Consider the following 26,768-nt stretch of genomic DNA (forward strand, 5'->3'; position numbering starts at 1 on the left):
GGTGGCAGCAGCTTGAGCATACGCCATGCAGCCTGGACATGTCGCCCTGCGACTTTCAAGTGTTTGGCCCGCTGAAACGACATCTCATTGGGAAGTGCTTCAACTGGGGCAACGAACAAGGACACAGTGGAGGACTGGCTCCTGTCACAGCCGCAGGAATCCTGCGAATAGGGAATCCTTCTGCTCGTGAAGCAGTGGGATAATTGTGCTCAGATATCAGGTGATCACTTTTGATTAAAGGCTTCAATTATACCCAAAGTGTTAGTTCGTACCTTTCTTTTGAACACCTCTCATACTTTTTATTTAACAACATTGCTGCTGTACGAGTACACTGATCAGCCAGGACATTATGACCACTGACCTGCTATCGATACAAACCCGCCCCAGCAGTAGCTGCATCACCTCGCGAGGAATGACCGCTAGTCACATACACGCACTGTGCATGCAGTATGAGTGAGCGTGCTGTCTGTGTGTAGAATGGGGAAGGCGCGCAATCTATCTGACAAGGGGAGGCCGCCAATTGTGAAATTCAGATTCCATTCATACTGCGCATAATAAAAGCTTATGGCCAGAGGTGTAATGTGGCAAAGCACCAAGATTCACTTCTCAACCGTTGTCGAGAAAATCGACAGTTAAAAGAAACAGTTGCGGTGAAATACTCTCTACGATTAATAATTTTACGCAGCGTTGTGGCGCAGTGGTAAGCGCTCGGGTTCGTAATCCGAAGGTCACCGGATCGAATCTCGCGCCATGCAACCTTTTTTTTTTTTTAGTATTTGTTTTTTGTAATTCAAATGTGCACACACACACACACACAGATATATATAGGGAATCCTTCTGCTCGTGAAGCAGTGGGATAATTGTGCTCAGATATCAGGTGATCACTTTTGATTAAAGGCTTCAATTATATATATATATATATATATATATATATATATATATATATATATATATATATATATAATTCCCGGCAATCAGTTGCAACAATTATGCATATAATAAGTTGTTGAAACTCGTTTGTCGTGGAAAAACTGGCGACTTCGAACATCATTATGTTTTCCGCAAACAAAGTTGTATTTCACAAATGTTATTAATTGTCTTCATAATGTTAACCATGTATAGTTAACGGAAGAAATAGAAACGATATTCCGAAACGAATACGTATAGCGTAAGTCAAACGTTCGAATTAGAATAGAGACCCCACGAACACAAATTTGCTGTGGCAGGTATGAAATATAAACTCCGTTACTCGCTCGTTACACTTGAAGGACAGATGTTGAATGGGCCGAAACGAGCCGCCGCATAACAGCGTATTTGCCTGCTAACTTCGAAAGAAGGTAGATGCGGTCCCTAGCGCAACTTACAACATCGTCGAAAATCAGTGCGGACGTGAGAGCTTTGGTACACCCTGTTAAACAAACGGAAAAATGGAGGCGGTACAATTGGAGAGCGATCCGCCTTCACCAACATGCATAAGCAATTCATTAATAGTTTTTATATATATATATATATATATATATATATATATATATATATATATATATATATATATATTTGAATTACAAAAAACTAATAATAAAAAAAAATTGTATGGCGCGAGATTCGATCCGGTGACCTTTGGATTACTAACCCGAGCGCTTACCGCTGCGCCACGACGCTGAAGAAAATTATTAATCGTAGAGAGTATTTTACCGCAACGGTTTCTTTTAACTGTCGATTTTCTCGACAACGGCTGAGAAGTGCATCTTGGTGCTTTGCCACATTACACCTCTGGCCATGAGCTTTTATTATGCGCAGTATGAATCGAATCTGAATTTCACAATTGGCGGCCTCCCCTTGTGAGTTTGACCGAGAGCATATTGTGATTGCCCGGACGCTCGGCACGAGCATGTCGGAAACTGCACAACTTATCGCGTGTTCGAGGAGTGCTGTGGTGAGTGTCTTCAACACGTGGCGAAACCAACCACGTCCAAACTTCGAGGGGTTGGGCGGCTACCTCTCATTACAAATGTCGGACGTTGTAGGCTGAGCAGACTGGTGAAACAGGACAGGCGGCGAACTGTGGCGGAAATGACGTCATACTTTAATCATGGGCAGAGTACAAGTGTGTCTGAACACTCAGTGCACTGAACTCTCCTGACGATGGAGCTCCGCCGCCCACGACCCATGTATGTGCCAATGTTAACACCATGACATCGGCATCTACGACCGAAACGGACACTGGACGTTGGAGCAGTGCCATAGCATTGCATGGCCTGATGAATCCCGATACTTTCTTCATCATGCCGATGGGAGAGCGAGCATCCTTTGTCTTCCAGGGGAACTGCTCCTTGACACCTGTACTGCGGGACGGATACAAGCTTGCGGCGCCTCCATTATGCTCTGGGGAAAATTCACGTGGGCATCCATAGGTCCACTGGAGCTCATGCAAGGCCAAGGGCACTACACTAGCTGCAGACCACGCACACCCCTTCATGACGATCAAAGTCACAAGGCCAGGAGAGTGGTGGAGTGATTCGAGGAACACAGTGTCCAGTTCGAGTTGATGTGCTGGCCCCACAACTCACTTGAAGAATCCGTTTGGACACATCTGGGATATGACTGAATGGGGCGTTGAGTTCATCACCCCCCTCCCCGGAATTTACGGGAATTAGATGACTTGTGACTGCAGATGTGGTGCCAACTCCCTCCAGCGACCTACGGAGTCCTCATTGCTTCCATGCCACGACTCGTCGTCGCTGTTATCCGTGCCAAAGGTGGACATACTGGCTATTAGGAAGGTGGTCATAATGTTCTGGATGATCAGTGTATAATTGTACCAGCTATATTTAGTGCCAGAGAATGACTTTCTTTCTTTTTTGTATGTTTGAGTAAAGGCTCAGGGCGAGTGTATAAGTACAGCTTCATTGCTTTTGAGTTGCACCCTAAATTTAGTCTCTTTGTTTCCAACACAGAAGCCCACATGTGGAATTAATCACTCTCGACTAACGCACCAAAGTAAGTTCAGTGCAACATAACGAGATTAAGTCACTAGTTGACTGCACGGTTACTTAAGCTACTTACACTACAGGCCGTTAAAATTGCTACACCAACAAGAAATGCAGATGATAAACGGGCATTCATTGGACAAATATATTATGCTACAACTGACATGTGATTACATTTTCACGCAATTTGGGTCCATAGATCCTGAGAAATCAGTACCCAGAACAGCCACCTTTGGCCGTAATAACGGCCTTGATACGCCTGGGCATTGAGTCAAACAGAGCTTGGATGGCGTGTACAGGTACAGCTGCCCATGCAGCTTCATCACGATACCACACTTCATCAAGAGTAGTGACTGGCGTATTGAGACGAGTCAGTTGCTCGGCCACCATTGAACAGACGTTTTCAATTGGTGACAGATCTGGAGAATGTGCTGGCCAGGGCAGCGGTCGAACATTTTCTGTATCCAGAAAGGCCCGTACAGGACCTGCAACATGCGGTAGATCCTGCTGAAATGTAGGGTTTCGCAGGGATCGAATGAAGGGTAGATCCACGGGTCGTAACACATCTGAACTGTAACGTCCACTGTTCAAATTGCCGTCAATGCGAACAAGAGGTGACCGAGACGTGTAACCAATGGCACCCCATACTATCACGCCGGGTGATACGCCAGTATGGCGATGACGAATACACGCTTCCAATGTGCGTTCACCGCGGATGTCGCCAAAAACGGATGCGACCATCATGATGCTGTAAACAGAACCTGGATTCATCTGAAACAATGACGTTTTGCCATTCGTGCACCCAGGTTCGTCGTTCAGTACACCATCGCAGGCGCTCCTGTATGTGATGCAGCGTCAAGGGTAACCGCAGCCATGGTCTCCGAGCTGATAGTCCATGCTGCTGCAAACGTCGTCGAACCGTTCGCGCAGATGGTTGTTGTCTTGCAAACGTCCCCATCTGTTGACTCAGGGATGAAGACGTGGCGGCACGATCCGTTACAGCCATGCGGATAAGATGCCTGTCATCTTGACTGCTAGTGATACGAGGCCGCTGGGATGCAGCACAGCGTTTCGTATTACCCGCCTGAACCCACCGATTCCATTTCTGCTAACAGTCATTGGATCTCGACCAACGCGAGCAGCAATGTCGCGATACGAGAAACCGCAATCGCGACAGGCTACAATCTGACCTTTGGTTCAAATGGCTCTGAGCGCTATGGGACTTAACTTCTAAGGCCATCAGTCCCCTAGAACTTAGAACTACTTAAACCTAACCAACTTAAGGACATCACACACATCCATGCCCGAGGCAGGATTCGAACCTGCGACCGTAGCGGTCGCACGGTTCCAGACTGTAGCGCCTAGAACCGCTCGGCCACCCCGGCCGGCTAATTGACCTTTATCAAAATCGGAAACATGATGGTACGCATTTCTCCTCCTTACACCTGGCATCACAACAACGTTTCACCAGGCAACGCCGGTCAACTGCTGTTTGTGTATGAGAAATCGGTTGGAAGCTTTCCTCATATCAGCACGTTGTAGGTGTCGACACCGGCGCGAACCTTGTGTGAATGCTCTGAAAAGCTAATCATTTGCATATCACAGCATCTTCTTCCTGTCGGTTAAATTTCGCGTCTGTAGCACGTCTTCGTGGTGTAGCAATTTTAATGGCCTGTAGTGTAAATTTAGGGTGACGATTCCTGTCATGTTGTAAGTGCTAAAATGTCGAGTGAAACGCACAGCATAGAAGAGGGTAAATACGTTGTTGATGGCTGTATTGAGTAAAGATATCGACCATAATAAAGAGTTCTGCTGTTACTTATGCGAAATACTTAGTCTGCTGCCTGTGGTTCCAGAGAAGTCTGGTTGTGACCACCAGCTAAAGTGATTCAGTGTGGGAGACAGTAGACAGTATCTTTTAAAGGGTAGCGGTAAGGATCAGAGTGGAGAAAGTTCCTCGGCAAGCGATGGGAAAGTATCTCAGCTACAGTCTAGGAGAGCGGCAGACCTGCTGACGGATTATGCTGCCAGCGGCGACAACAGTTCACCCCACGACCTAGGGTTGTTAGTATTAGGGAAGCTACTGTTGTTGCTGGGCATCAATGCGATCACGGTTCCTTAACGTGTCGAAGTCATAATCACCACAGAGGTCAATTCTATTATGAAATCGGCCACTTGTTGTGGAATAGCGAGTTTGTTTTGTTTGTGTTATACCTGTAGTTTTAGCTTACCTTTGTCTCCTTGATCTTAGGCTGTATAAGTTTAGCTGATGTAGCCTGTCAGATTTGCCGAAATAAGTTCTCTACGATATGATGTCTTTGTTGTTAGGTTGTAGGTTGCCATAGGTGGTCCGTTTTCCCCAGGAAAGAGTGTTTTGATCTGTTGTTCCGATCGCAGGTCCCCAGATTCCGTAAGTGGTGGTTATTCGAATATCTTGAGTTCCTCTGCGTTCGTTTCGTCAGTTTTCTGATTAGTGTAGCTGCCGAGGGGCTGGTCGTGATGACAACCGACTTGTTTCAACACCCGACGGGCCAGTCCATTCTCTTACGTTCAGTCGTTTCTTTTAGTCGAATGAAACAACCGAATGAAACGAATTTCCAAAGCCACGTCAGCTATATGAACGTTTTTCACTCACTAAACGACTGAAGCAACAAGTCTCCCCTGGTTACGTCTGTTATATCAAAGTTTTCACTCAATCTCTGGTCTGAGTGATTTCACTCACATCTTTTTCAGTCTTTACGATTATTCATGAAACATGACTATAGTTGCCAATTTTTTAGAGACATCTTCTTTCAAGGAGAAGCAAATAAAAAATGTCCATTTCTAAAAATATAAGTTTGTTGCGGGAAAACGTCATTTTGCGCTTTTCACGTTAAGGAACTGTCAGCAAACCATTGCTGGATACTGAACGAGCTGTGATCGCCAACAGATATGCTAAGAGCCGCTTCATGTGGGCAGAACGCTACTAATTTTTATAAAACCCTTTATTTGGCAGTGTTGCTCTTAAGCAACATCAAATTTACGTTGGCCTTATGGGACAACAAACACTTACCGGTGCCTTTTACTGGCATTGTTGCCTCCAGGCAACGTTCCTTTACACACTGCGAATGCCAGTTGTTGTAATAGTTCAAGGTTTTCCACACGAGGTGGCAGTTTGTGCAGTGGTGTTACAGAGATCTCGTGTGAGCAACAGGGGTGTCTTATTTTGGTTCTGAAAGAGTGGATTTCAATAAATTGGCAGTAATCTTAGCAGATTTTCTTCAAGAAATACCCAGAGTGAGTTTACAGCAGAAATATTTCAATCTAATATTGTTTTGAATTACGTAAATAGTATAAAACTTTTATGTTGCCTGTGAGCAACATTGCCCATATTTGGTACATGTGCCATTAGTATATTACATATGCTTACGGCGGATATTCAAAACAATAAAATCGTGACACTTGTAAGCTCATTTTGTGGTGTCCAACCACTCTCAACAGTAAAATGATGGGACAGCAATGAAAAAAGAAGAACTGATGTGCCCTGTCCCAGTATTGTACGTCAGTACAACAAGCATTTGGGAGGAGTTGATCTTGCTGGTATGCTGATAGAGCTCCACAGAGTACCAATGAAAACTAGATGTTGGTGCATATTGTTTGGATTTATGCTAGATCTGAGTGTTGTAAATGCCTGGCTGGTATTTCGAAGAGAATCTCTGGACAAGAAGCCCTCGCAGAAGTCATTCAGGGCAGATATTGTCAATGGTTTGATGTTTTCAGGGAAAAGGAATGTAGGAAGGCCCTCAATAGACATAACACCACCACAAAAGAAGAGGAGGAAGCCAACAGCTCCGACTGTTACACAAGATGTCCGATTTGATAATATGGAGCATTGGCCTGTATACGGTCCCAAAGGTCGTTGTCGTTATTGTCCATCTGGATTTTCAAAATGCAATCTAGTATTGTGCTTCGTTCCAAAGAGGAACTGTTTCCAAAAATTCCATTGCAAGATGAACTAGAAAGGAAAATGAAACAGGTCTGTTACACAGCAGGAATGCATAAATGTGTTTAGAAATTAAATTATTCATGTACAGGAAACGTTTTGCTTGAGGTTATTGGCAAACACTTTTTTTCTATAATATGTATAAATGTGGTCTACTGCTGGCAATGTTGCTTGTAAGCAACATTTCATAATTTTCATAATTTTTGTCAAAAATTTCTAAAACTGACTGAATTGTATTTTTTAAGCATAATAAATAAATATAAGCACTGAAAAATTTTTTGTTTTTATTTTCACCATTTGCCAAATAACGGGTTAACCGCTCCTGTCCCCTCCTCTTTGTCCTGCCTGCCGCGCTGTACTGAGCGCACAGACTTCTGGCCGGCCAGGGAAGCAGGCGAACGGAGGAGTTAACGAGAGCCTTCTGCTAACCGGCAGCTAACGCGCCACCTCTCCGCCGCTCCTGCTACCCCGTGCCACAGCAGCAGTGCGGACGACGTAACACGTAGCTCCCAGTGGTCCAGGCGGAGGTATAAGTAAGTGATGGCTTAACTGCGAAATCGAATGTACTTCTTCATATCCATGAAAATACTATATCTGCTACTTTTCCTAGGCTGTAAAGAGTAGATTCGGAGAATGTGTAGCCAGTAACATAATTTTCCTCACCATATATTCCTTCCAAACAAGTAAATGTCTGAAAAAAGTGTTTAAGAAGTGCCGCCAGCCACTACAATTTGGCGACGTTCCTTCTTCAATTTTTTAGCCTCAAGGATATGCTTCAGCTTAGTTAGTTATGTGTTAACAGCCTCTGGACAACTTAATCTATAACAATATATTACTCACTTTTAAGTGATGAAAAGAAGCATTAGTCTATTCAGTATGTAATTAAATGAATATGTGTCCTGTTTATTTTACGAAGGCCTGCTAAAACATAATGTCTGCAAATTTTTATATAAAAACTTTTAAAGCTTTTTAAATAAAACAAACGCTATTAATAATCTATATCTGCAGAATGAGATTTTCAGTCTGCAGCGGAGTGTGCGCTGATATGAAACTTCCTGGCAAACTGTGTGTCGGACCGAGACTCGAACTCGGGACCTTTGCCTTTCGCGGGCAAGTGCTCTACCAACTGAGCTACCCAAGCACGACTCACGTCCCGTCCTCACAGCTTTACTTCTGTCAGTGCCCCGTCTCTTACCTTCCAAACTTTACAGAAGCTCTCCTGCGAACCTAAGCCATCTCTCCGCAATATCCTTTCTTTCAGGAGTGCTAGTTCTGCAAGGTTCGCAGGAGAGCTTCTGTTAAGTTTGGAAGGTAGGAGACGAGGTACTGGCAGAAATAAAGCTGTGAGTGTGAGAACGGGGCGTTAGTCGTGCTTGGGTAGCTCAGTTGGTAGAGCACTTGCCCGCGAAAGGCAAAGGTCCCGAGTTCGAGTCTCGGTCCGGCACAAAGGTTTAATCTGCCACGAAGTTTTTAGTCTGCATCTGTATTCTTCACGTCTACATATTTGCTAGAGAGCTACGAACTATAACGTGTAACATGGCGGTGTGTGAAGTACTAAATCGATGTGCGAGAAACATCGAGTTATAATCGAGTTTCGAAATCGAAGAGTTCATTCACACACGGAGCACCCTCATCTTCATCATGATGATGCCAGACCACAGCGAGCGCTGCTACATCTGCGACAATCCGACGTCTTAGGTTCACTATTATCGATCATCCTCCAGCCGGCCGTTGTGGCCGAGCGGTTCTAGTCGCTTCAGTTCGGAACCGCGCTGCTGCTACGGTCGCAGGTTCGAATCCTGCCTCGGGCATGGTTGTGTGTGATGTCCTTATGTTAGGTTTAAGTAGTTCTACGTCTAGGGGACTGATGACCGCAGATGTTAAGTCCCATAGAGCTCAGAGCCATTTGAAGCATTTTGAACATCCTCCATACAATCCTGATTTGATCCTATCCGATTTTCATCTGATTCCAGAACTTAAGGAACACTTTCGAGAACTTCACTTTGATATAATGATGAATCGGTGCACGCAGAACTGAGATTGAAGCTCCATCAACAAAGTCAAACATTCTACAGTGACGCTATCAACAAACTGGTCTCCCGTTGTGAGAAATGTGTTCGTCGCCAGGATGACTATGTTGAGAAATAGGTGTATAGGCATGAAGAAGAAAGACGTAGAACGTTAATAACTTTTTTTATAAAATAAACTTTAAGAATTTTCGCATAAAACATTGGGAGGCATCACTATCCAGTACGGTTTCCTGGCTTTGGCATACCGTCTGTGATGTCTTCACTTATTCCCAGGGCAAGGGCTACCCTCTGGCGGTATGTGGACACTGGTTGTATACCACAGGTACGAAAGTACTACAGACTAGTTTCAATCTGGAAAATGAGTGGATATCTCAGTTAGCTAAAACACTAACGAGCGGTATCAGTTGAAACATCTAACATGTGGTTCAACAGACAGGAAAACTACAGACTGCTATCACTTGGAAGGAAGAATGAATAATTCAGTCTACCTGCAAATCTACACTGGTCAACTGTTTTCATTTGGCTGCTCACACAGACTGGTTTCAATTGAAAGAAATAATGAACGATATGACTGATACGTAAACCTACAACCAAACGAGTCATCTCTTTTCCATCAACAGACTCAACTGACCGTTTCCATCTCTAGGGTCTAGAGGCATAAATCTTGGTGGATGTTCACAGTGCTTGTGTATCGTGGATCATGCTTATGCTTCGTAGTATGTTTTTCTGTATGAGCTGCAGATGTATTGAAGTTGCATGTTCCAGGACTGGAGCTGCATATGTCGTCAGCACTCTAGTAAAAATCAATTATAAGGATCTTGACACCCTCCATTTTTGAGTACTTTACTAAGTGAACATCAGGTAGAAAAATGGTTCAAATGGCTCTGAGCACTACGGAACTTAAGATCTGAGATCATCAGTCCCCTAGAACTTAGAACTACTTAAACTTAACTGACCTAAGGACATCACACAAATCCATGCCCGAGGCAGGTTTCGAACCTGCGACCGCAGCGATCGCGCGGTTCCAGACTGAAGCGCCTAGAACCGCTGGGCCACTGCGGCCGGCTCTCACAGGCATATATTGGTCATGTGTATACTGTTATTAGTTTGTAGTGTTGAAGTTTGTGCAGTTGTTTCTGTTTGCATGTGAAGAAAACTGCTTTTCACTTGCCATCATTTTTACTGTAATGCCGCGCGGGATTAGCCGAGCGGTCTAGGACGCTGCAGTCACGGACGGTGCAGCTGGTCCCGGCGGAGATTCGAGTCCTCCCTCGGGCATGGGTGTGTGTCATGTCCTTAGGATAATTTAGGTTATGTAGTGTGTAAGCTTAGGGTCTGATGACCTTAGCAGTTAAGTCCCATAAGATTTCACGCACATTTTAACATTTTTTTACTGTGACATACCAGTTCTGCAGACTTGGTTGTGAGTGTATAGTCGTGAGTTAATGTGCGATAGTTTCCAGTCTTGTGCCAGGGTAGTTGTGCCGTTAGCACAGATGGGTACCATTGGGACAGTCGGTCGTTTGGAACCTCCACTCCATGTCCTGACTCCTGTCCATTTCTGATATACGGCACGGAAAATGAATGACATGAAATCAGTGAATCTCTCAAAACATCTCTTAATTATATGGATTTACAACTATAAACTTGCAATGCTTATTACACTGAGAAGTGTGGCGGCACACTAATACAGGGTGAGTCAAATATAACTGGCCTGGAAAGTAATTCATCCATCTTAAGATAGGAAAGTTGGATTACCCACCTTAAAGTACGTTAAATTGATGCAAAAAAATTAGTACACCTGGATAGGCGGCACGATTTTGATCCAATGACGGAATATGTAACCTTGACCAGGGTGGGAGGGGGGGGGGATAGTAGAGTAGTGACATAGCAACTAGAGCGCTATCTGTATCTACCCTTTAATAGGGAACGCTCACAGTCAAAAGGCTCTGTGTGGTGCAAATGTGTGAAGCTAGCAGGCAGCTATGCCACAGAGATGAACTCGTGCTTCCTACGGCCAGCTCAGTGAGTTTCAAAGGTTCAAATTGTCACCTTGCGAGTGGCAGGATGGTTATTTCGAAGAACTGCCACACAAATTGGACGTGCTGCGTCAGTTGTGGAACTATGGTGGCATCAGTGCTCACGTGAACAGTCTAACACCTGTAGAAGAGGTTCTTGAGGTCCACGCAGCGCAAACGCCCGCCTGGATCGTCGAATTGTAAGGGCAGCAGTGGCAGACCGTACAGTTACCACACCACATATAAGAGAGCTTGCGAGCCCAGATATGTCAACACGAACTGTTGCAAACTGCTCATTTGCAGTGGGACTATGGGCACCCATACCTCTAGCCCATTTTCCATTCAATCCACTGCATCTACGTGCACGGATAGATTGGTGTTGTCAGAGGATCACATGGTAGACGGAATGGCGTGCCATGGTCTTCAGGATGAAAGCAAATTATTCCTATATACACGTGATGATCGTCCGCACGTACGACGTAGACATGGTTAGTGCAGTCTACTAGACTGTGCTCATCCAAGATACACTAGACAACAGTTACATCTCTCGCTCACCAAATGGTTAAGATGGCTCTAAGCACTATGGGACTTAACATCTGAGGTCATCAGTCCCCTAGACTTAGAACTACTTAAACCTTGTAAGTAGGCTGTTTAGGTTTTTTTGGTAACGCCACCTCTGTATTAAAATCACTGGCTGTGCTGTGTGAAGTCTGTGGCTGCTTTGCATTGTTGTAATACTCGCCATTGTAGTGTTAGACAGCTGGCTGTGAACAGCGCGTAGCGTTGCGCAGTTGGAGGTGAGCCGCCAGCAGTGGTGGATGTGGGGAGAGAGATGGCGGAGTTTTGAAATTTGTCATGAACTGCTCTATATACACTCCTGGAAATGGAAAAAAGAACACATTGACACCGGTGTGTCAGACCCACCATACTTGCTCCGGACACTGCGAGAGGGCTGTACAAGCAATGATCACACGCACGGCACAGCGGACACACCAGGAACCGCGGTGTTGGCCGTCGAATGGCGCTAGCTGCGCAGCATTTGTGCACCGCCGCCGTCAGTATCAGCCAGTTTGCCGTGGCATACGGAGCTCCATCGCAGTCTTTAACACTGGTAGCATGCCGCGACAGCGTGGACGTGAACCGTATGTGCAGTTGACGGACTTTGAGCGAGGGCGTATAGTGGGGATGCGGGAGACCGGGTGGACGTACCGCCGAATTGCTCAACACGTGGGGCGTGAGGTCTCCACAGTACATCGATGTTGTCGCCAGTGGTCGGCGGAAGGTGCACGTGCCCGTCGACCTGGGACCGGACCGCAGCGACGCACGGAATCCACGGATGCACGCCAAGACCGTAGGATCCTACGCAGTGCCGTAGGGGACCGCACCGCCACTTCCCAGCAAATTAGGGACACTGTTGCTCCTGGGGTATCGGCGTGGACCATTCGCAACCGTCTCCATGAAGCTGGGCTACGGTCCCGCACACCGTTAGGCCGTCTTCCGCTCACGCCCCAACATCGTGCAGCCCGCCTCCAGTGGTGTCGCGACAGGCGTGAATGGAGGGACGAATGGAGACGTGTCGTCTTCAGCGATGAGAGTCGCTTCTGCCTTGGTGCCAATGATGGTCGTATGCGTGTTTGGCGCCGTGCAGGTGAGCGCCACAATCAGGACTGCATACGACCGAGGCACACAGGGCCAACACCCGGCATCATGGTGTGGGGAGCGATCTCCTCCATTGGCCGTACACCACTGGTGATCGTCGAGGGGACACTGAATAGTGCACGGTACATCCAAACCGTCATCGAACCCATCGTTCTACCATTCCTAGACCGGCAAGGGAACTTGCTGTTCCAACAGGACAATGCACGTCCGCATGTATCCCGTGCCACCCAACGTGCTCTAGAAGGTGTAAGTCAACTACCCTGGCCAGCAAGATCTCCGGATCTGTCCCCCATTGAGCATGTTTGGGACTGGATGAAGCGTCGTCTCACGCGGTCTGCACGTCCAGCACGAACGCTGGTCCAACTGAGGCGCCAGGTGGAAATGGCATGGCAAGCCGTTCCACAGGACTACATCCAGCATCTCTACGATCGTCTCCATGGGAGAATAGCAGCCTGCATTGCTGCGAAAGGTGGATATACACTGTACTAGTGCCGACATTGTGCATGCTCTGTTGCCTGTGTCTATGTGCCTGTGGTTCTGTCAGTGTGATCGTGTGATGTATCTGACCCCAGGAATGTGTCAATAAAGTTTCCCCTTCCTGGGACAATGAATTCACGGTGTTCTTATTTCAATTTCCAGGAGTGTATGTATATATATATATATATATATATATATATATATATATATATATATATATATATATATATATATCAAGGTAAATACATTGTTTGTTCTCTATTAATATCTTTCATTTGCTAACTATCCCTATCAGTAGTTAGTGCCTTCCATAGTTTGAATCTTTTATTTAGCTGACAGTAGTGGCGCTTTCTGTATTGCAGTAGTGGGAGTAACCAAGATTTTTGTGAGGTAAGTGATTTGTGAAAAGTACAGGTTAATGTTAGTCAGGGCCATTCTCTTGTAGAGATTATTGAAAGTCAGATTGCGTTGCGCTAAAAATATTGTGCGTCAGTTTAAGCACAGTCGAGTAAAATTGTTCAAAAAGGGGACGTTTCATATGGCGACCCTGCCAGGATTATGAAACGTCCCTTTTTTGAACAATTTTACTCGACTGTGCTTAAACTGACGCACAATATTTTTAGCGCAACGCAATCTGACTTTCAATAATCTCTACAAGAGAATGGCCCTGACTAACATTAACCTGTACTTTTCACAAATCACTTACCTCACAAAAATCTTGGTTACTCCCACTACTGCAATACAGAAAGCGCCACTACTGTCAGCTAAATAAGAGATTCAAACTATGGAAGGCACTAACTACTGATAGGGATAGTTAGCAAATGAAAGATATTAATAGAGAACAAACAATGTATTTACCTTGATATCATATATATATATATATATATATATATATATATATATATATATAGAGAGAGAGAGAGAGAGAGAGAGCAGTTCATGACAAATTTCAAAACTCCGCCATCTCTCTCCCCACATCCACCACTGCTGGCGGCTCACCTCCAACTGCGCAACGCTACGCGCTGTTCACAGCCAGCTGCCTAACACTACAATGGCGAGTATTACAACAATGCAAAGCAGCCACAGACTGCACACAGCACAGCCAGTGATTTTCATACAGAGGTGGCGTTACCAAAAAAACCTAAACAGCCTGTGCTGCTGCATTGCCTCGTCCCTTAGTTTAGAATCTGAGCTCAGTAGATTTAAGTTAGCTTAAGAGGGGGTAGACTATATAAGAAACTAACTATGATGAATTGGAAGCAATGCATTGACAAGGTATATAAAAAAAGATGTGGGCCAAAATGAGTATTGTACAATGAGAAATAATTATTTTGAAAGAAATATGAATAGAATACAGGAAGGAGGTTTAGATAGGACTTTTTGGCAATGATGATGAATGAAGGGAGATCTCCAAGAAGTAAAGAAAGTTTTGTTTGCAAAATACTGCAGTAAAACAAACCCTGTCCTTTCCTTGTATTATTCCGCTATGTGTTTGTGTACCCTTATGTATTTGTTTTCTTCCTGTCTCTGTGTAGTTTCATAGAATTTTTTCTTCTTCTAATACTAAGCTACATTCACTATGATGAGGAATACTGTTATCCTCAAATATAATTGGCATTAATAATATGTTATTTTCTTTGTAAAGATGTTTAGACATTATTTATTCTGTTCTGTTTTAATGCTCATGTGTAAAGTTGATGTTTCAAAATTTATTCTGATCTTTTATGTATCTACTTATGTCATAATTCCTGTAACACTGTTGTATATGTTATTTTGATTCTTTTGTAAAGCCTGTACTACAAATGTTATCTGTATTGTTATGCTCTTTAATGATGTATTTTCTACCTTAGTAATTGTATTCTTATGTTATAAAATTGTAATTGACACCAGTTCATCATATTATTAACTTGTAAGTTACATTTCACTGCACACGTTTCTGTTGGTCATAGTATATGGACAATATGTGATAAGTAGGGACTGTTAGTGTTTGCACGTGTGTTAATAATTCAGCAAGGGACTGGTTAACAGCATTGCTGGTTCTAAGGACTATTCCAAAAACTTTGTGAGTGCACAAGTGGTGGTTATGGACTTGCTATATTATCCGCAAGACTCTTCAATGGTGATTGTGCACCTGCACAGTCACAACAGATGGCTGCTGGCCATCTCTACAAGGACTACAGTGGGTCTGCGTCTTTGCTGACTCACCAGTACCATTATTTCTACAAGGACTGCAGTGGGTCTGCACCTCTGGTGGCCCACCAATACCGTAATCTCTACCAGGACTACAGTGGGTCTGCTCTGTGACGACCTACCCACCAATACTCTTCAAAACTTCGACTGACTCCGCTGTGGGTTTGCTCTGTTGTGGCCCATTACCTGTCAGCATGTCAAGAGTCAGCACTGTCTTTCCGTTGGAAGGACAACGCTACTTCTTCAAGACTGCATGGAAATCCACTACTTCCGTGTGCATTTTCTTTTACTGCTCAGACTTTGAGAAAAACACTGCAATGTGATGAATGATCAGGACTGTCTTTATGGACTGTGAGAAAATTTTAGCTTTTGACCAACATTGTATCAAAGTGTGTGCATTTGATTTCTTTGTTATTGTAATTATGAAAAATATTTTCAAATCTGTATTGGCCACTGCCCAAACCAATTTGTAAAATTTTTTGTGGGGAGCATGGGGGCTATGTAAGTAGGCTGTTTAGGTTTTTTTGGTAACGCCACCTCTGTATGAAAATCACTGGCTGTGCTGTGTGCAGTCTGTGGCTGCTTTGCATTGTTGTAATACTCGCCATTGTAGTGTTAGGCAGCTGGCTGTGAACAGCGCGTAGCGTTGCGCAGTTGGAGGTGAGCCGCCAGCAGTGGTGGATGTGGGGAGAGAGATGGCGGAGTTTTGAAATTTGTCATGAACTGCTCTATATATATATATATATATATATATATATATATATATATATATATATATATGATATCAAGGTAAATACATTGTTTGTTCTCTATTAATATCTTTCATTTGCTAACTATCCCTATCAGTAGTTAGTGCCTTCCATAGTTTGAATCTCTTATTTAGCTGACAGTAGTGGCGCTTTCTGTATTGCAGTAGTGGGAGTAACCAAGATTTTTGTGAGGTAAGTGATTTGTGAGAAGTACAGGTTAATGGTAGTCAGGGCCATTCTCTTGTAGAGATTATTGAAAGTCAGATTGCGTTGCGCTAAAAATATTGTGCGTCAGTTTAAGCACAGTCGAGTAAAATTGTTCAAAAAGGGGACGTTTCAACCTAACTAACCTAAGGACATCACATGCATCCATGCCCGAGGCAGGATTCGAACCTGCGACCGTAGCAGCAGCGCGGTTCCGGGCTAAAGCGCCTAGAACCGCTCTGCCACAGCGGCCGGCTTTGGCGTTTCTAGAGGAACGCTGATCAGCGCTCGTTGCGTGCAGAATATTGTATTGTATTGTACTGTATGTTAACCGGGGGCCTAGAAAAGACGGAGAGGCTCCGTCCCCGCCGCAGCCGCAGTGGTCCACAACCCCATGACGACTGCCGCAGTCCACTTCACCCCTCCACCGCCCCACACCGAACCACTCTTTCAGGGTTATTGTGCGGTTCGGCCACCGGTGGACCCCCCTCCCCCCCTAGGGAACGTCTTACACCAGATGAGTGTAACGACTATTTTTGCGTGGTAATGATGGTGTACGCGTACGTGGAGAATTTGTCTGCGCAGCAATCTCCGACATAGTGTAGCTGAGGTGGAATAAGGGGAACCAGCCCGCATTCGCCGAGGCAGATGGAAAACCGCCTAAAAACCATCCACAGACTGGCCGGCTCACCGGACCTCGACACAAGTCCGCCGGGCGGTTTCGTGCCGGGGACCAGGCGCTCCTTCCCAATCCGGAGAGCCGTGCGTTAGACCGCACTGCTTACCGGGGGCAGGCGTGCAGAATACTACTAGACCCTTTCTTTAGCCCTTTTTATAACAATAGGGTGATGTGTTGTTCGAGCAGGATAATGCTTGGCCGCACATTCCGAGTAAATTTCAACGTTCTCTGCAAGATGTGCAGCAACTTCTCTGTCCAGCACGATCTTCAGACTCGTCTCGAATAGAGCACATGTGGGATATGATAGGACGCGAAATGACTTGTGCAGCACGTAAACGAACAACTCTCACAGAACTACGTGAACAGGTCGAGCAGGCTTGACATGACGCATCCCAGGACAGTGTTCGCCATCTGTACAATCGACTGTATGTCAGAATCAATACATGCATTACCGCCTGTGGAGGCTACACCATGTGTATTTCAGCATTGGCCGATACCTGGTATCTCGGATTCGCTTGTGCTGTTCAACTGTAAATGTAATCATTTGATGTACTCCATATGCACTGTTGCAACAATGAATCTTGAGTGAATTGGAAACCTCTTAAAGAGTGTAATAATTTTTTCCCCCCGGCAGTTTATTTTCTGGGCGAGTTTTGTTTTGCCCATGATTTCATATTTAGATAAATCAACAAATATTAATTAGAAACATTTGATAGTATTCAGTAGGTGGAATCCACTGGAATAGACTTCCTTTGACTTTTGAATCAAGCGGAAATGTTCCGCAGGAACATTCACAAACTCGGTTTCAGTAATGCCTCAAGACAACTGAAGATGTGCTTCTTATCAGTATCGTCAGTCTTAATACAAAGAAACCACGAGATCCCAGTCGAGCAGAAGAAAATTTGGACCAGGCACAAGCTTATCGTAACAACTCCAGTGCGCCGAACGGATTAGCGTGGTTTACAAAACTGATGCGGGTAAGCGGCTTTCTAACGTTACATATGCAGTTGGCCTTTCTCTTATCCGCGTAGACAACTACTCTGAGATCACTCGGACTCTGAGCGCTCAGACCTCATTCTACGCAGAACTATTCTATGCTTCCAAAACTAAAAGAGGTAGAGCAGAGAATGTGTTGGTTGTGCTGCTTCGGGAGGAGATAAGCCTAGTCCGGGGGAGATGGCGACGTGGATTCGCAGAGGCGGCCGGGTCACAGGGCGGCGACACGCGCGCTGGCAGGTGGACGCCGTCAAGGCTGTGGACGCCATTAGGAGCGCTGATTGATAACGCGGTCCGCGCCGCCGCGGAATTCGATAGGTATCGATATTCGCGTCACGTCCTGCCGCTGCGCCGCGGCCAACAGCCGGACGGGACGGCGACGGCGCATGTCATTAGGAAAATTGAATGCGGGTGGAGAAGGCGCAGGTAAAGGGGCTGCGGTGGCGACGCCGTGGCCGTCGCGGCCGATCGTGCCTAGCTGATGGCGGCGCTGAAGCTCGTGGGAATGCTGGCTGTCTGCAGCGGCGCGGTTGCATTCGTCCTCAGTACTTGGCACGACGGCGATCTGGGCGAGGCGCTAGGAGCTGGGCGGCACGGCTTTGGGTTGGCTTGCACTGGCACTGTGCCAGATCAACCACTGGACATCCATTGATGTATAGAGGAGACCTCCTCACTACTTCATGCATCACAGTATTCAGACATACAATACTGGCCATTAAAAAATGCTACACCACGAAGATGACGTGCTACAGACGCGAAATTTAACCGACAGGAAGAAGATGCTGCGATACGCAAATGATTAGCTTTTCAGAGCATTCACACAAGGTTGGCGCCGGTGGCGACACCTACAACGTGCTGACATGAGGAAAGTTTTCAACCGATTTCTCATACACAAACAGCAACTGACCGGCGTTGCCTGGTGAAACGTTGTTGTGATGCCTCGTGTAAGGAGGAGAAATGCGTACCATCTCGTTTCCGACTTGATAAAGGTCGAATTGTAGCCTATCGCGATTGCGGTTTATCGTATCTTTACATTGCTGCTCGCGTTGGTCGAGATCCAATGACTGTTAGCAGAATATGGAATCGGTGGGTTCAGGGGGGTAATACGGAATGCCGTGCTGGTTCCCAACGGCCTCGTATCACTAGCAGTCGAGATGACAGGCATCTTATCCGCATGGCTGTAACGGATCGTGCAGCCACGTCTCGATTCCTGAGTCAACAGATGGGGACGTTTGCAAGGCAACAACCATCTGCACGAACAATTCGACGACGTTGGCAGCAGCTTGGAGACCATGGCTGCGGTTACCCTTGACGCTGCATTACAGACAGGAGGGCCTGCGATGGTGTACTCAACGACGAACCTGGGTGTACGAATGGCAAATCGTCATTTTTTCGGATGAATCCAAGTTCTCTTTACTGCATCGTGATGGTCGCATCCGTGTTTGGCGACATCGCGGCGAACGCACATTGGAAGCGTGTATTCGTCATCGCCACACTGGCGTATCACCTGGCGTGATGGTATGGGGTGCCATTGGTTACACGTCTCGGTCACCTATTGTTCGCATTGACGGCAATTTGAACAGTGGACGTTACATTTCAGATGTGTTACGACCCGTGGCCCTACCCTTACAGGACCTGCATGTTGCAGGTCCTGTAAGGGCCTTTCTGAATACAGAAAATGTTCGACTGTTGCTCTGGCCAGCACATTCTCCAGATCTCTCACCAACTGAAAACGTCTCATCAATGGTAGCCGATCAACTGACTCGTCACAATTCGCCAGTCACTACTCTTGATGAACCGTGGAATCGTGCTGAAGCTGCATGGGCAGCTGTACCTGTACACGCCATCCAAGCTCTGTTTGACTCAATGCCCAAGCGTATCAAGGCCGTTATTGCGGCTAGAGGTGGTTGTTCTGGGTACTGATTTCTCAGGATCTATGCACCCAAACTGCGTGAAAATGTAATCACATGTCAGTTGTAGCATAATATATTTGTCCAATGAATACCCGGTCATCATCTGCATTTCTTCTTGGTGTAGCAATTTTAATGGCCAGTAGCGTGAAAAGAGAAAAGTAAACAAGTGCTGACAGGTGTGAAAATTACCGAATAATGAGTTTAACAAGTCATTATTGAAAAATACTGGGACAAATTGTTTACAAAAGATTGTAAATTTTCCTTAGTTGACCTTGCCAAAGAACGGTTTGGGTTTTCGGTGGCTAATGACACTATGACTCATCTCCGACTGAAGAAAGGCGAACCTATGTACTGTAAATGGCTTGACATGATATTGCAGTGCCTGTGTTTGTAAGAATTAAGACGCAATGTTCCTTCGAACTTGCATGCTTGTGCGGTCACTACAGCCGTTACGAAACACAGGAAATGTATTGCAGTGGCGAGTATGGGCAGCCTTCAATTTTAGTATCGAATGACTACATTGAAAACGTGTGCTGGGCCAGGACTGTACCCTAGATTTCCCACTTGTCGCGAGCAGCCGCCTTAACTGTTTAGGCTATCCGTGCACCCTCCACAGCCAGACCCTAAACTTTTATACTTCGTCGTCCATCTGTCATTAACCTGCGCTCGTACACTTACTGTAATTCCAGTGCAGATGAGAGATTTAATCGAAAGTTAGTAAGTTTGTAAGAAAGACGATGTAATGTTCTTCTGGATATTCATGAATTTCCGAAGGAACAGGCAGTGGGGCAACCACTGCCGTTATGAAATACAAGCAATGTATTAACAGTTGCTAATACTGGCAACCTCCAACTGTAGAATGGTGCGAGTCCCGGACTGGCAGACATTTTCAATGTCGTCATTCCATTCTACAGTTGTAAGTTGTCAATATTTGCAACTGCGAATACACTTCGTATGATCAGGACGGCCGGCCGGTGTGGCCGAGCGGTTCTAGGCGCTTCAGTCGGGAACCGCGCGACCGCTACGGTCGAGGGTTCGAATCCTGTCTCGGACATGGATGTGTGTGATGTCCTTAGGTTAGTTAGGTTTAAGTAGTTCTAAGTTCTAGGGGACTGATGACCTCAGATGTTGAGTCCCATAGTGCTCAGAGCCATTCGTATTATACCACATGAGTTATGCACCTACCTCCGACGTATATCTCCTCGTCTCTGGCGCCGAGGTGGATCTCGAAACTGTGCTGACGTGGTGCTGATGTGTTACTGCGGGTTCTGCATCGCGTGGTGCTGTGATCTCAGTTGCGTACGCATATTCTCTGACGTGATACTTGCATTCATATCTTTCACGCCTCGCTTTCTCAGGCACCTTGTCACGTTTCGAGCCCCCCCACCCCTGCCCCCCCCCTCCTTCGGAGGTTCGAGTCCTCCTTCGGGAAAGGGTCTGTGTGGTGTCCTTACCGTAAGTTACTTTAAGTTAGATTAAGTAGTGTGTAAGCCTAGGGACCGATGGACTCAGCAGTTTGGTCACATAGGAACTTACCACAAATTTCCAAAATTTCCATGTCTTTCACGACACTCACGTAAAAGCCCCTGTGGAAATGAAGGGAAACCTAAATCTGGATGACTGGTCGGGAATTTGAAGCGTCGTCCTCTCGAATGCGAGTCCAGTGTGTGCTAACCACTGCATCAACTCGCTCAGTAAGAGGTACGTCTACATCTGCCCGCCTTCTGCATTGGTTCGACTTCTTCCTTTAATCCGACCTACTACGGATCCCAAACACTCCAGCACTACTCAACAACAGATCACACTAGCGCCTTGTGGACGGTATCCTTTACAGATGAACAATATTTTCCCAAAATTCTCCCAATAATCCAAAGTCTTGACTACCGCAATCCTCACTTACTCGTTCCATTTCGTATCTCTTTGCAGTCTTTGCAGCGTTACACCCAATTATTTAAACAATATAACTGTGTCAAGTAGGAAACTACTAATGCTGTATCCGAACAGTATCCGCATTAACTTACATTTTTCTACATTTAGATATAGCTGCCATTTATTACACCAACCTGAAATTTTGTCTATGTGTCTTGTATGGTCGTAAAGTCGCTAAACTCCGACTTCTTCCCGTATGCCAAGGCATCATCAGCAAACAACCGCAGACTGCTGCCCACCCTGTCTCCCAGATCATGTATGTATATGGAAAATAAAAGCGGTCCTATCATACTTCCCTGAGGCACTCCTGACGCTAATCTTGTCACTGATGAACATGCGTCGTCAATGAAGTGATAATGAAATCAAAACCTAAGCTAGCGACAGGCGTTGATATACGTCAACGGGAACACTTGAAAACATGTTCCCCATTCGTGACGTGAAACCGGGATCTCCTGTTTACAAGGCAAACGCTCTATTCATCTGAGCCACCGAGGGCACAGAGGATAGTGCGACTGCAGGGATTTATCCCTTGCACCCTCCCCATGAGACCCACATTCCCAACTTAATGTCCACACACTAGATTCGTACTGCCCCTGCACATTACACTCGGACATGTCCGAAAGAACAGATACCATCTTCATATAGTTAAGGCTAACGGGACGTTGACCTTCTTCTTTTCTGCTGGATGCACGAGCATTGCTCGAACTCTTACGTGACTCGGTAAGATTGTCTGCCGCGAGTAATGAGTGTAATGGGCAGCGGTAGTACGAATGTAGTGTGTGGACATTAAGTTGGGAATGTGGGTCTCACGGGGCAGCGTGCAAGGGATAAATCACTGCATTTGCGCTACCCTCTTTGTCCTCTGTGGCTCAGATGGACAGAGCGTCTGCCATGTAAGCACGAGATCCCGGGTTCGAGTCCCGGTCGGGGTACACATTTTCAACTGTCCCCGATTATGTATATCAACGCATGTCGACAGCTTATGGTCTTGATTTCATTGTCATTTCATTCTAAGAGAGCTGCATGGTCACCGATGGTATCCGAAAGAACAGATACCATCTTCGTATATTCGTCGTCAAGGTACTAAGCTGAACTCGATACGTTTCTGGCCCAACGACACTAAAAGAAGGAATCTGTTGATAGGACACGTGCTGAGGCATCAAGAATTCATCATTTTGATGATGCAGGGAAGTGCTGTAGGGTGGGAAACAACTGTAATGAGAGATGAAGGCTTGCTTACACTATGCAGGACCAAGGACGTTAAGGTTGCAAGAGTTATGCAGAGATGAAGAGGGTTCCACAGGACATACTAGAGAAGAGAGCGTACCAGTCTGAAGACATAAGGCTATAATAATAACAACAACAACTACCACTACTACTTCCAGTACTACTACTACTGTTACTACTCACACTGGTAGTGGTACTAGTACTACATACGTACATATCAGTATTGTTCCTGTTCATCCCCTAAGGTCGTCTGCTCATTGTCTTGGACTTTCTCCTGTTTTGAAATCAAGCCAGGAACTTCCTTTGTCCATTTATCATCCACTACCCTGTCTAAAATTCTTGTTAACTTCCATTTCACTTCCATCACAGTAACAATTGCTGTTTTCCCCTTTGGGCGAAAGTTCCTTGGGCGTTGGAGTGCCCTACAGCAAAAACTGATGTGAGAAACAACCTGTTTACTTGTAACTGAACCTAATAACAACAAATGAAAACAATGTAAACAAATTTCTGAGAAAGAACTGCTTTAGTTTTATGTTACTTCTGTCGAAACTACCGCATAAGTGTGTTGTACTGTAGACTGCATGTCTCCATGAAATAATTAAAGATATGTAAAGTACCTTTTTATACAGAAATATACACACTGTAGAGCACAACACACACTCTGAATAGTTTTTGCCAGACGGAAGACTGTAAACAGAGGCGGCGATATCGCAGATAAAACATTGTCAAAGAATTTCTCTCTAAAACATGTTATGATATGTATGTATATTGATGTGCCAATAGAAAATTCGCAATATATAAAAGTTTCAGTAACCACTCTATTGGTGTAAATAAATTTCATTATTAACAGTTCCTGGATGTTGGTTTCTTCTTAGCAAGAGTAAACTTGTATTTTGAACACAGCTACATCACAAAATGCCAGTATTCATCGAAAGAGTGTTGTATTGTTCGTTCTAGGCAGGTCAGAAGTATCTACATGTACATCTACGTCTGCGCATCTATTTCATGGTGCACAAAGTGGTATGCGGCGAGAGTATATATTGTACAAGACTAATTTTCTCTTCTTGGAGTTCTTAAGAGTCTTGGTTATTTTGCGCATCTTTTCAGCATTTCTCTCTTGCTATTTCAACTGTCACACAACATGCTTTCAAGCAAAATGTCGTGACGTCTGTTGCTCTACATTAGACACAATTTTTATAAATTTATACCCCTGGAAGCTGACCAACTATGCCACTACATGTAAATTGCTTTTGGGGACTAAACACCATAAAAAGGAGGTCGCAGCGGCTAAATAATATCACATGTATGCACAGGAAAATTATGGGCCCGTATGGATATTTGAAAGCAGATGTGGGCGATACTTTTAACAGTGTCATAGACGCCTTCTTTTTATCTGTCTATCATGACTATCCCCAATTTCTTATAAAGGACAGACAGATGAGCTTACGTTGGATTCTCCATGCAGAGAAAGCATAGTACTACATCAGTATAAAATTATAGCTCATGTAGAACCTTAGAAATGACACCTCATATTACTTTTTATTTAAATGACTGACTAGAAAACGTACGTATTTGTATGCGTTTTTATTGTGGAAGAAATCAATAAATAAGACCTTGATAATATTGAAAAGCAACATTCGTTGGGACAGAAACATTGTATCTTTAAAAATTGTACATAAATTATATAAATTTAGTGGTTGATACTATTGCTGTAAAACTAAAAACTGACGTGATTTTTACTGATAAATCGAGTCCAAGAACTATCTGTTGTGACGAAAAGCTGAAAAATGTTTCTCTCCTAAATCATTTTGATTTCGGTCACTGCCTTGTTTGAGGCAGTTTCATGTATCTGCAAATCAATTCCGATCACCCACCAAAGGACGGAAAATAAATGTCCTGAAACAACCATAAATGAGTCATTGATCCACTACAAAAGCAGGGCATCAATCAACTTATACTCCTGTGACGGCGGTAATGTCTCCTGTCCTGTTTCTTCTGCACGAGCTCGATAATTGAATCCAGTATATTTCATTTTTTTTCGTTTCGCCTGTATTCATTCGAAGAAAAAGTTCAAAAAATAAGAACAGTGTAGAAATGACGTTACAAAAATGAAAATACTGTTATCATGAGCGATGCAGCTATATTTCTTGTGAGTGTTTCGTAACTCTACTGTTCTAATTACAAAGTGTCACAGAAACCTGTAGAAGAGCTGTTAGTGATATTCATAGGATCTCCATAATATGATCTTCAACAACATTTACGATAGGTCTTATGTATCAATTAGTAGCATACGTAACTGCAAGAACCTGAACATAAATTTTCTGTTTTGAATGTGGATGTGAACAATAGTGCGGGTATAGTGTTACTTTTAAATTCGTGTAATTATCTAAGTCTCCACGGGATAATGTTATTATTAACTTTAAAATCATAGGGATACAGAAGTAAGCCTTTTCCAGAGTAAAAGAAAATAAAGATTATAGTGATATTGCTTTAACAGGAGAATAAAACTAGTGTACAAATAAAATCTTGTTATATATTTGTCCGTATAATTATTTAGATTTAAATAAATACGTAAAAAGTCTGTATGTGACACAATGAAAACGGAAACACTATTGATGGCTGATAAGGTAGAGACCGTCAAAGTGGAGAGATAACTATTACATAGATAATTGTGATAAAATTTTTAAGTTAACCATTTCCTAAGGCACCAAACCACAACTAAGAGTGCTCTTTATTTGGTATCAAATCCATTTCAGCAGTATTGTGAACTAAAAATGGCTGATGTCTTAATGAGAAAGCTCTTGAAATACTCTGGTTTATTTTTTTAAATTAATGGCGTAATGTGATCACTTGCAAAAGTCATATACAGGCTGCGAGACATATTGTTCGAAAACAGGCTATTCATAGCTTCAAAAATGTACCAAAATATAAATGCAGTATTCAAGTAAAATACAGTTGAAGTGCTAGAACATATATGTCACAGAGATATAGCAGTCTAACAAATTAAAGAGACACAGAATCAAAATTGTATGGAAATAGCTGAAATAGAACTGAGAAACGAATTACGAATGCTCTAACAGAGGATATATTGGTGACAAAAACTGATTTTGAACTGCAGAACCAAGCGCAGTACTGAACAGAAACTATATTGGATACGTTTTAAGAGATGAAAGAATGAAAAAAAGTAATAACAATGAAAATCAGTGCCTAAGACGTATAGAAACTGCCTAAGAACTTGTTGTTAACCTGTCATAGGTGGTTTGATAAAGAAATGAGTAAGAGTTATGTGGTGAAGAGAAGAAATAAGTGGCGAGAATGATAGAGGAGGCCACTGGAGAAAAAGGAAAGGGAGTATACAGTGTAGCTTCTTTATGTAATCACGATGTAGGCTACATCAGGTGTGTTCAGAATTTAAATAAAAAAATAAATAGCTTTCACTTGTCGACAGCAAACAGTATGCAGAACTGTTCAGAGAATTAAAAACAGTTAGGTGGAGTAAATTCACCCTTAACTGCGGACAATAGTCGGAGTAAGACACGTCAGCCATTGATACGAACTAGATTATTGAACAGAAGATATGTTGTTCATAATTAAATGGAAAAAAATCCGTAACGGAAGTAAGTCTCGAAAACACCGGAGCTCTATGAGTGGATTTTATGGAAAAAGTAGAAATACATTTTAATTTTTTTTTAAACGTTTGTATTATCTACAAAAACAGAAGGGAAACG

This window comes from Schistocerca nitens, chromosome 4, assembly GCF_023898315.1.
Source record: "Schistocerca nitens isolate TAMUIC-IGC-003100 chromosome 4, iqSchNite1.1, whole genome shotgun sequence".
NCBI classification, from domain to species: domain Eukaryota; kingdom Metazoa; phylum Arthropoda; class Insecta; order Orthoptera; family Acrididae; genus Schistocerca; species Schistocerca nitens.